Here is an 11,350-nt window from a genome sequence, read left to right as displayed (position 1 = left end):
TGACTGAGCCATCCAGGTGCCCCTACTCCAATAGACTTTTAATTTATAATAGCTCCTCCCAACTGTCCCCTGAACACACATACTTTTCCTCTATAAAAGAGAGTTCCTCTCCTTTGTTCTCTGGACTTGTCTATGGTTTTATCATACCTTGCTTGTCTTGAATTGTAATTCTCAGCTATTCCTGAATAAATCCATTTTTTTGCTGGTAAAATAACAGTTTTATTTTTAAGTTTAACATTACTTGGTGGCCCAAAAGGGTATCCAGAGAAGACCCCTCTCCCCAAAAACTCCAAGGCTGGTGAACAAACAGGTGTTTACATGCACAGAGCACTGCTTTCTTGCCGACTCTGGGGTTTTGAGAATAAGTTTTCTTCTGGTTTTTATGCTGAATGCTTTGTGTTTGAGCTCCCCATAATTTATTCAGGATCTATTTTTAAAGCTTTGCTTGTTTGTTTTTTTTAAATCTCTTGACAGTACTCATTTGGCCTTTGGGCTGACTCCTTTTTGCAATCAGACCATTCCTGATAGAACTGTGCTGGCCTTCAGTCTGAATCCTGTTTGGAACCAGACTGTTCCTGTTGGAACTTGTGCCAGTTTGAATTGTGTAGGACTCTGAGCCAACTCCTTTTTGGGATGGGACCATTCTAGTTGAGCTGTTCTCATTAGAACTGTGCTGGCCTTTGGTCTGATTCCTCTGGAACCAGGCTGTACCTCTTGAAACTGTTCTGTTGAGGAATTTTCTCTTTGCTCTAGAGAAAAACCTGTAAGAAATAGGATTCCAGTCATCAAAATGCTTTGAGGGCACTCCTCTCTACTGGGACACTGGCCAGTTTTATGTTTAAAAACTATGGTTCCTCCACATGCACAGTCATAAGTCAGTGGACTGACTTAACCAAAGAAATTTAAGGCTTTAATGGACATGATCTTGAACTTTTGATCTCCCCAAAGTTGTTTGCTCAAGATTAAATTAGAAAGCTGCAGCTCCTAAAAATACATACATACATACATACAAATTTTTAAAGGGTAAAAAAGGGAGAAAAGAAAAAAAGAAAATTAATGGAATGTCTATTTTATTAAAAAAAATTTTTTTAACATTTATTTTCAAGAGACAGAGACAGAGTGTGAGTGGGGGAGGGGCAGAGAGAGAGGGAGACACAGAATCAGAAGCAAGCTCCGGTCTCTGAGCTGTCAGCCTAGAGCCTGATGCTGGGCTCGAACCCACCAACCATGAGATCACGACCTGAGCTGAAGTCGGATGTTTAACCTACTGAGCCACCCAGGCACCCCTGGAATGTCTATTTTAAATGGTACCTGAGGCTTCCAAATGTTTTCAGGATTCTAAGTGTCTCTCTTTGCAGAAACACTATTTCTAAATTAACTGAGGAAAACAATTGAAAGAAGCCAAAATGGCTTCTGAGGCCTCTTTTTTGCCTCCCCTATTTTCTTTGTCTGCAGACCCATGGTGGCCACCTTGTCCTCAGGCTCTGCAGTGGCTGGCTGGTGCCTTTTTCCTCTATTCTGTCTGCGGAGCTTAACTTTCCTCTGAATCTCTCCCCTCTCGCTCCTCTCCTGCTGCCGTTTCAAATTCTTCTGAGGATCCAAATAAACTTCAAATTATGTTGCCTGGATTAAGGCCAAATTATGAGCCATAATTAAAGAGTTTCCTAAAGTGACTGAGGACCCCCATAAGATTTCCAAATAATTTAACATAGTTATTCAAATTTACCAACCTGGTTTTTCAGATTTCTATCAATAATCCACATGCTTGTTGGCAAGGGCCAGGCCAAGCATTGGATGAAACTAGCTATAATGGATCATCCCAAAGGGATTTAGAGAAACAAACCCCTAACTTTTGGCAAGATGCTAGAGCACTCACTGGAAATCTCCACCGAGCAATCACAGTAGCTTTTCCCAAGACTGCTGATTGGAGCAAAATTCAGGCCTGTACACAAAAGCTTGATGAGCCTGTTCATGACTATTCCAAATTGTTTTTTAGAGTATTCTGGTCTTCCTTTAGATGTTGAATCCACTGGGTAGCATTTAACTCTATCTTTTTTTTTTTTACATTTATTTATTTTTGAGAGAGAGAGACAGAGAATGAACAGGGGAGGGACAGAGAGGGAGACACAGAATCCAAAGCAGGCTCCAGGCTCTGAGCTGCCAGCACAGAGCCCGATGCAGGGCTTGAATCTACAAACCACGAGATCACGACCTGAGCTGAAGTCAGACACTCAACTGACTGAGCCACCCAGGTGCCCCTAACTCTATGTTTACTAACAAGCTGAACTGGGATCTTTCTCTTTTGGTTAAAAGGACCAGGATGGGGGCGCCTGGGTGGCTCAGTCGGTTGAGCGTCTGGATCTTGATTTCAGGTCAGGTCATGATCTCACAGTTCCTGAGATTGAGCCCCACTTCAGGCTCTGGACTGACAGTGTGCAGCCTGCTTGGGATTCTCTCTCTCCTTCTCTGTCTCTCTGCTCCTCCCCAACACGTGCACATCCTTCCTCTCTCTCTGTCTCTCTCTCTCCCTCTCTCCCTCTCTCAAAAATAAATAAATAAAGATTTAAAAATTAAAAAAAATTGGGGCATCTGGGTGGCTCAGGTGGTAAGCATCTGATTCTTGATTTCGGCTCAGGTCATGATCTCGCAATTCATGAGTTTGAGCCCCACATTGGGCTGTGCTGACAGTGCAGAGCCTGCTTGGAATTCTCTCCCTCTGCCCCTCCCGGCCTTTGCTTGTTCTCTCTCTCTCTCTCTCTCTCTCTCTCTAAAAATAAATAAATAAACTTTAAAAAATAAATAAAAATAAAAAAATTTAAAAGGACTAGGGTGGAATGGGAAACTGCCTACTCCAGATTTAGTTAATATGGCAAACCAGCTTGCTTGCATCCTAGGTGAGTCATCCAAAAGAAAGACTGCTTTGATTCTCAATTTTCAACTCTGGCAAATGAAATCCATTAAACAAAACCAAAAACTTTCAAGTTTCTGCTATTATTGCAAAGAGCCAAGACATTAAAAAAAAGAGTTTTACAAATTTAAGTACTCCAGGCACCTTCAGCCCTCTAGTCAGTCTTTCTAATGTCCTCCTAATTCCCAGTGACTGGGGCTCTGAGGAACTACAAGGGCTCATCCCAATCCTCCCTCTTAACTGGCCCAGAGAAACCATTCTTCAGATCGGGAATGAATCTCTGTCCTTATTGACACCAGAGCTATATTCTCAGTGCTTAACCCCCCTTCTATAAAGCATTTCCTGCCTTGGAGTCCTAAAACAGTTCAAATAATGGAGATCTCTAATACACTTCAACAGGTTCCTGTCTCTGAAACTATTCCCTTTTGTCTAGGCTCTTGGAAAGCTACTCAACCTTTTTCTCTTTAGTTACTCTGCCCCTATTCATTTATTGGGTTGATATTTCTTAGAAAAGTATCATGCCAGAATTTCTCCCAAAGCAGGAAAATAATTCTAGAATTTGACAGAAGCAGTAAAAATAGCCAACTCGGGGAATTAAATGACTGTTTTGACCTCTTTTATTTGTTCTGTCTCTTATGGCACTGTAGTTGAGCCCAGGGACACGGAGCATTTGTTCCTATTGGATCAGCTACCATTCTCTTTATTGTCAAAATTCTCAACTGCTGTTGACTGAATCCACACTGCACCTCCAATCAAGATTCAAATAGATCCCTCAAAAACTCTTCCCATAAATAATGCCCTATAAATAAAGGAGCCCTTCATGGCATCAAGCCCATAATAGAAGATTGCAAGGCTCAGGGCCTCATTATCCTGTGCACTAGTTCCTGTGACGGCCCTGTTTTACCTGTGAGAAAACCCAATGGCCAAGGATGGAGGTTTATTCATAACCTCTGAGCAATAAATAATACTGCTATTCCTTGGCACCCTGTTCTTCCTAACCCCCATGTGCTGCTAACATGCATCCCCACTGAAAGCAAATTTTCCACTGTAATCTATGCAGTGCATTTTTAGTATTCCAGTTGACAAAGATAGCCAATATCTTTTTGCTTTCACTTGAGAAGAATGGCAATACACCCTGACAGTAATGCCCCAGGATTTCACAGAGAGTTCTTACTTTTCACAAGCCTTAGAAGCTCATTTGGATGATACAAAGTTTTCATCAGGCTTTACCTTGTAATACATAGATGATTTGCTTCTCTGCTCCCTTTCCCACACCTCTTCACAGGAGACAGCATCCACCTGTCAAAACTTTTGGCTTTGGACCCTGCTGGAGCCACTTCTGTCAGCAACACGTGCAAGGTAATTTAGAGGTCTGTGGGGCCAGCCAGCCTGGGTCTGCTCACCTTCAAAGTCTATGCATCACCTGAAAAGGACTCATCTCAAAAAACTTTTCCACGAAGGTTAATGAGTTTTCACTCTACTCCATTCCTGAGGCTCAGTCTAAATTTGTGGAGGAGCCAAGGACCCAACTTGAAGAAAATTTCTCACATCTCTGACATTATTGCAAGCCATATGCAAGTCAGTGTCAGGAAATATACTCCCAAACTAAGCCCAAAATGCAGAGCTTGGTTCAGTAGGGGTTAGACAGCTATGACTATCTCCAAAATGCACCTCCTGGATTTTTTCCCAAGACTTGGTGTTATTGGTTTTGCTGGCATTGTTGGACTTCCTTTGTATGTCCCAAATATTGCATGGGAGATACTTAAACTGAAATTTATTGTTCATCTGAATTCAAATTTAATTACTGAGCACCCTGTATCTGATCTGGCAGCACTACTGTGAGAGGTATCAAGTAGCGCATTGCTGCTGGAAAGTACAGTGTTTTACACAGACTGAAGTCAGGCAGCAGGCAGCAGATTATGCAGAGCACTGAAAGTGAGCAGGAACCACTTAAAGGGTTTAAAGAAACGAGGACAACATAATAAAATTTGAGTTTTAGGAAGAGGCTTCTGCTGGCTTCTTGAAGGATCCTTTTAAGAGGGATAACTGGGATCTGACCAGTTGCAATAGTACAGACAAGAGATTTGGGGTGGTGATAATTGGAAGAGAGGAAAGAGGAGGTGCCAGATTCAAGAAATATGTAGGAGTTAAATCAACAGGATCTGGCAATTGGTTTGAAGCAGTGAAGGCGGGGGGCGCCTGGATGGCCCAGTCAGTTAAGGGTCTGACTCTTGATCTCAGCTCAGGTTTGTTTGTTTGTTTGTTTGTTTTTGTCAGCTCAGGTCTTGATCTCACAGTCATGAGTTCAAGCCCCATGTTAGACTCCGCACTGGGTGTGAGGCCTACTTATAAGAAAAAAAGCAGTGAAGAGGGCATCAGTCCCAAGATCCAGTTTGAGTGTCTGGGAATATGGTATTACTACCAAGATAGAGAAGGTTTAAGGGGCAATGATTCAGTTTAGTTTATGCCATGTGTTGTAGGTGCCCAAGAGACATCTGGTGTAGGGGACTAGCATATGATTGGCTATCTCATTCTGAAGTTCAGTGGAGAAGGTGAGCTGGAGGTAGAGATTGGAAGTCCTCAGTAGAGAGGCAGTATTGAAACTAAGAGATGGTTGAGCTCCCCAGAGACAAGGGGTGCAGAAGAAAAGGAACCCAGGAAGACCAAGAAGGAACAGTCAGGGAAGTAGGAGGAACCAGGAGAGTTAGGTGTCACAGAAACCAAGGGAGGGTTTCTAGGAGGAATAAGTGATCAAACATGTCAAATGCAGCCAGAAAGTTTTGATTATACAAAGGCTAAACAATGGGGGGCACCTGGGTGGCTCAGTTGGTTAAGTGCCTGACTCTTGATTTCGGCTCATGTCATGATCTCATGGTTCATGGGATTGAGCTTCACTACCAGCGAGGAGCCTGCTTGAGATTTTCTCTCTCTCCCTCACTCTCTCTGCCCCTCCCCTGCTCACATGCTCTCTCTCTCTCTCTCAAAATAAATACACTTAAAAAAAGGCTAAACAATGGCCATTGATTTGAGTGATGGTAAAGTCATGATGAACTCAGGCTGGCATCACACAGATTCATTCAGACATCAGTGCTATTTATTCAAATGGTAAACACTCAGCCAGCATGAATCCTCAGCATGGTCTCAGATGCTGGCCACATTCCCATGTTGCACAAATGCTTTCAGAATTTAAGCCATTCATTCAAATTGTGCCCCAACTTACTCAGGAGTTACAGGCACACATTTGGATGCTCCCCACGCTCATCATTTGGGGTCCTTTATATTTGTCAATGCCAGCTCAGAGCCAGCTGGAGCCAATGCACTCTGTCATTGCCGGGGTAATGGAAAGCACCTAAAAGGCTTAAACAGGTTATTTTGTGGTTTTTTGTCTCCCAGGAGTGAAGATTGTCTATGTTTTTCTCTCATCTCCTGGTATGACTAATACCCCCTGGGGATTGTGAGGTAATGCTGGATGTTGCTGGTTCTGGTGTCCCTGACATGCCCTTCCCTCACTTCTCAACCTCGTACAGCCAAACTCATGATTATCTGTTGTGTGCAAAAATCAAGTTTGCTCGGTTCCCTGTTTTCTAATGACCTTGAGACAGAGGTGTGAACAATAAAGAGAGAATGCTCAATGGCACAAATGCCTGAGCCCAGTGGGAAGGGCAAGCCCCAAACAGGACCTCTCTTCTCTGAGATCCAAGGAAAGGATAGTGTGGGTAGAGACAATGTTGGAGATGACAAGAGAGGAAATGTTCACTTAATGGCCTCCATTTGCTCTAAACAGAGGAGTTCTTAATCCAGGGTCCACAGCCCCTTTGGAGACTATAGGGAGAATTCAAGCAGCCCATGGACTTGGATAGGGGGGAAATTGCATCTTTATTTTCACTATTACCAACACAAGTTAGTATGTCCTTCTAGGGGATGTGGATAACAAACTACAGTAGTATTAGCAGTACCCGTGGCTCTGTTACTAATAGAAATCAGATTTTCATAGCATATCAGGGTTGTTACAGATCTCTCAAAATAACATCACTATTTTGAAACCATGGTAGTCATAAGACCTGTTGATAGAGCTTGGGATTTAATGTATAAAGAAGCACATATATTACCACACTACAGATATATTTCTTATTATTTTGGTAATTGTATTTCTTTTGTAATCCTATTTATATCCTATCTAATACATTCATTATTCTGAGAAGGGATTCCTTAGACTTCACCAGACTGCCAGAAGTTTTCACAGCATAAAAAAGGCTAAGAGACACTGCTCTGAAGAGTAACAATAGCTACCATTTACATAGCTCTTGCTAAAGGCCAGGTACTGAGTACTTTTTTTTCTTATATAATAGTTCACTCATTTACTCCTAACAACCCTACAAGGTAGGTGCTTTGATTATACCCATTTTTTGATGTTTTTTAAATTTATTTTTGAGAGAGAGAGAGTGTGAGCAGAGGAAGGGCAGAGAGAAAGGGAAGCAGAGGATATGAAGTGGGCTCCTCGCTTACAGCAGAGAGCCTGATGTGGGACTCGAACTCACAAACCATGAGATCATGACCTGAGCCGAAATCAAGAGTTGGACGCTTGACCGATTGGGCCACCCAGGCACCCCTGATTATACCCATTTTATGGAAGAGGAGACTGAGGCACAACAGTTAAGTAACTTGCTCAAGGTCATTCAGCTATTAAGGATGGAATTGAGATTCAAACCCAGGCCTTCTGGCTTCAGAGTCTGTGCTGAAAAGTCAAGAAGTTGAATTAGTAGAATGCCAAGGGGCAAATGGGTTGAGGGTGCCAGCAAGACTGTTTAAAGAGAGAAGAGGAGGGGTGCCTGGGTGACTCAGTTAAGCGTCTGAGTTCAGCACAGGTCATGATCTCAAGGTTAGTGGGTTCGAGCCCACATCAGGCTCTGCTGACAGCTTGGAGTCTGGAGCCTGCTTCAGATTTTCTGTCTCCCTCTCTCTCTCTCTGACCTGGCCTGCTTATGCTCTCTGTTTTTCTCTAAAAAATGAACAACCATTTTAAAAAATTTAAAAAAAGAAGAGGAATGAGTGAGGGTCTACGCTGGCCAGAAGAAAAGTAGGAAGAGGCTACTAGGCTGGAAGGAAATGGGAAGGCCCACAGAATAACAGGGTTCAAGGAGATAAAAGAAGTGGTGGAAGGAGAGTCAACATGACCGGGAGAACATGGTCAGAGTGAGAGATGGTGGTGTGTAGATGCTGGGGAAGTGGGAGAGTCATTCCAGGGCTTGGCAAGGTTAATAATGTGACCTAGGCAGAAGTGGTTAAAGTCAAGAGGAGGTGAAGGTCCTTGCAGTTGAGCAGATGAAGGAATCATGAAACTGGGCCCCCAAATTCTCCCAAGATTGATTGATTGACCAACTCATTCATTCATTCATTCATTCATTCATTCATTTTTATCGTGTGTCTAGTACATGCTGGCAGTTTTCTTGGGATTGGGTAGCCAAGAAGTGAACCAGCAGGACAAAATCCTGTGGCCATGGGGCTTACCTTCCAGCAGTGAGAGAACCACACCACACACACACACACACACACACACACACACACATGCACACACACACACACACACTCTCATACATAAATTAGACAAGGCTCAGGGCACCTGGGTGGTTCAGTCGGTCAAGGGGCTGACTTTGGCTTAGGTCATGATCTCGCAGTTCGTGGGTTCGAGCCCCACGTCGGGCTCTGTGCTGACAGCTCAGAGCCTGGAGCCTGCTTTGGATTCTGGGTCTCCCTCTCTCTCTGCCTCTTCCCAACTCATGCTCTCTCTGTCTCTCCCTCTCAAAATTAAATAAACATTTAAAAATTTTTGAGGGGTGCCTGGGTGGCTCAGTCAGTTAAGCATCTGACTTCAGCTCAGGTCACGGTCTCGCGGTCTGTGAGTTCGAGCCCCGCGTCAGGCTCTGGGCTGATGGCTCAGAGCCTGGAGCCTGCTTCCGATTCTGTGTCTCCCTCTCTCTCTGCCCCTCCCCGTTCATGCTCTGTCTCTCTCTGTCCCAAAAATAAAATAAAACGTTAAAAAATTTTTTTTTAAATAAATAAAAATTTTTGAAAACTAGACAAGGCTCAAGTGCCTTTAGGTACAATTCCATGACCCCAAAAGTTCTGAAAAGCATAAGGTTTTTTTTCATACTTTGGAGCTCAAACCCATCAGGTGGCAAAACCTGACCTGAAGTAATATGAGGCTATCTATAGTCTTGATTCACACTTAAGTGTTATTGTTCATACTTTTCACTCTAGAAATATTACATTTTAATTATGTGATGCTCTAGACCTTTCTCAGTAGTTATATAGAATAGACTACATGCAGTATACAGAATTATGTTATATAAAATATGTCTTCTTTTCTAAAATTGAAAAAAATATGAATTTCAAAACACATCTGGTCCCAAGATTAGAAAAAAGATTACAGACCTGTAAGGGCTATGCAGATAATTCAAATATGCAATGTGTTGGTTCACAAAATGGCCCCTGTACAAAAAGGGCATGGAGAGACCAAAGAAAGAGGCAAACCACTCCAGATTGGTAGATGGCAGATTTAATAAGCAAGGGAACTTACATACAAGGCTTGTCTTAGCTGAAAGACAAGTAGATATCTGCATCCACCCACCGAAATCTTAAAAATGTATAGAGAGGCTTTAACTAGGTTCAACCATGTATTCAGTCTAGATAGTCTCAACAATACCTTATTCTCTCAAGGCTATGTCCCTGAAATGGCTCCAGCCATGGGAACATTGGGCAGAGTATACATTCCAAAGACAAGGGAAGGGGTGAAGAGATACCCATTGCCTGGCTCCAACTCTCAGGTCAACCAGTGGTCACATCCTCAATGACTTTCTCCAACACGATGGGATAGTAACTAGGTGTCCACAGCTTGAATGATCAGGGAGAGAAGGTGACATTTAAGTTTAGTTCTACATGATGAAAAAAAGAAGAAGAAGAAAAAGGCAGTCATGCAAACTTCACGGAGAGAGAATTCCAAGCAGAGGGAACAGCTAATGCAAAGATGAACACAAAGAGGCCAACTGTGGCTGGAGCATATTGGACCCCGTGAAGAGTGCTATAAATTGCTGGGCGGACTTCATGTAGTCAGAAAGATGGTGAATCTGATACTAAATCCTTTGATGAATATGGTGTAGTGTCCATGAGTGTGGTGATTGTCAACAACTAGGAGGCCTAGAGGGAAGTCATCCTGGTGGGAAAGCATGTGGGGAGATACTTTAGGTAGAGGAAACATAAAGCCAAATGGGACTGAAAATGTAGACTAAGATTTATGGCCTGAAGACCTTGGTTTGGGGAGAAGTATGAAAGGAAGTCAGATTAGGTAGATTAGGTGGGTCCAGTTTCATTCTTCTGCATTTCACTGTCCAGTTTTCCCAGCATCATTTGCCAAAGAGACTGTCTTTTTTCCATTAGATATTCTTTCCTGCTTTGTCGAAGATTAGTTGGCCATATATCTGTGGGTCCACTTACGGATTCTCTGTTCTATTCCATTAATCTATGTGTTTGTTTTTTGTGCCAATACCATACTGTCTTGATGATTACAGCTTTGTAATCTTAAAGTCCAGAATTGGGATGCCTCCAGCTTTAGTTTTCTTTTTTCAACATCACTTGGGCTATTTGGGATCTCTTATGGTTCCATACAAATTTTAGGATTGTTTGTTCTAGCTCTGTGAAGAATTCTGGTGTTATTTTGATAGGGATTGCATTGAATGTGTAGATCGCTTTGGGTAGTATCAACATTTTAACAATATTTGTTCTTCCGATCCATGAGCATGGAATGTTTTTCCATCTCATTGTGTCTTCTTCGATTTCTTTCATAAGTTTTCTATAGTTTTCAGCATACAGATCTTTTTTTTTTTTTTTTCAACGTTTATTTATTTTTGGGACAGAGAGAGACAGAGCATGAACGGGGGAGGGGCAGAGAGAGAGGGAGACACAGAATCGGAAATAGGCTCCAGGCTCTGAGCCATCAGCCCAGAGCCCGACGCGGGGCTCGAACTCACGGACCGCGAGATCGTGACCTGGCTGAAGTCGGACGCTTAACCGACTGCGCCACCCAGGCGCCCCAGCATACAGATCTTTTACCTCTTTGGTTAGGTTTATTTTTAGGTATCTTATGGGTTCTGGTGCAGTTGTAAATGGGATTGATTCCTTGATGTCTCTTTCTAATGCTTCATTATTATTGTATACAAATACACTCGATTTCTGTACATTGATTTTTGTATCCTGCGACTTTGCTGAATTCGTGTATCAGTTCTAGCAGTTTTTTGGTGGAGTCTTTCAGGTTTTCCATGCAGAGTATCATGTCATCTACGAAAAGTGAGTTTGACTTCCCTCTCTTAGTGGCTCTTTACATCCATATCTTTGTGATCCAATCTGGCATCTCTGTTCTTCTCAGTCTCTTAACATATTTCTCTCTGG

This window comes from Leopardus geoffroyi, chromosome X, assembly GCF_018350155.1.
Source record: "Leopardus geoffroyi isolate Oge1 chromosome X, O.geoffroyi_Oge1_pat1.0, whole genome shotgun sequence".
Lineage (NCBI taxonomy): Eukaryota > Metazoa > Chordata > Mammalia > Carnivora > Felidae > Leopardus > Leopardus geoffroyi.
The sequence above is the reverse complement of the archived record's forward strand: the minus strand, read 5'-3'. Positions refer to the sequence as shown.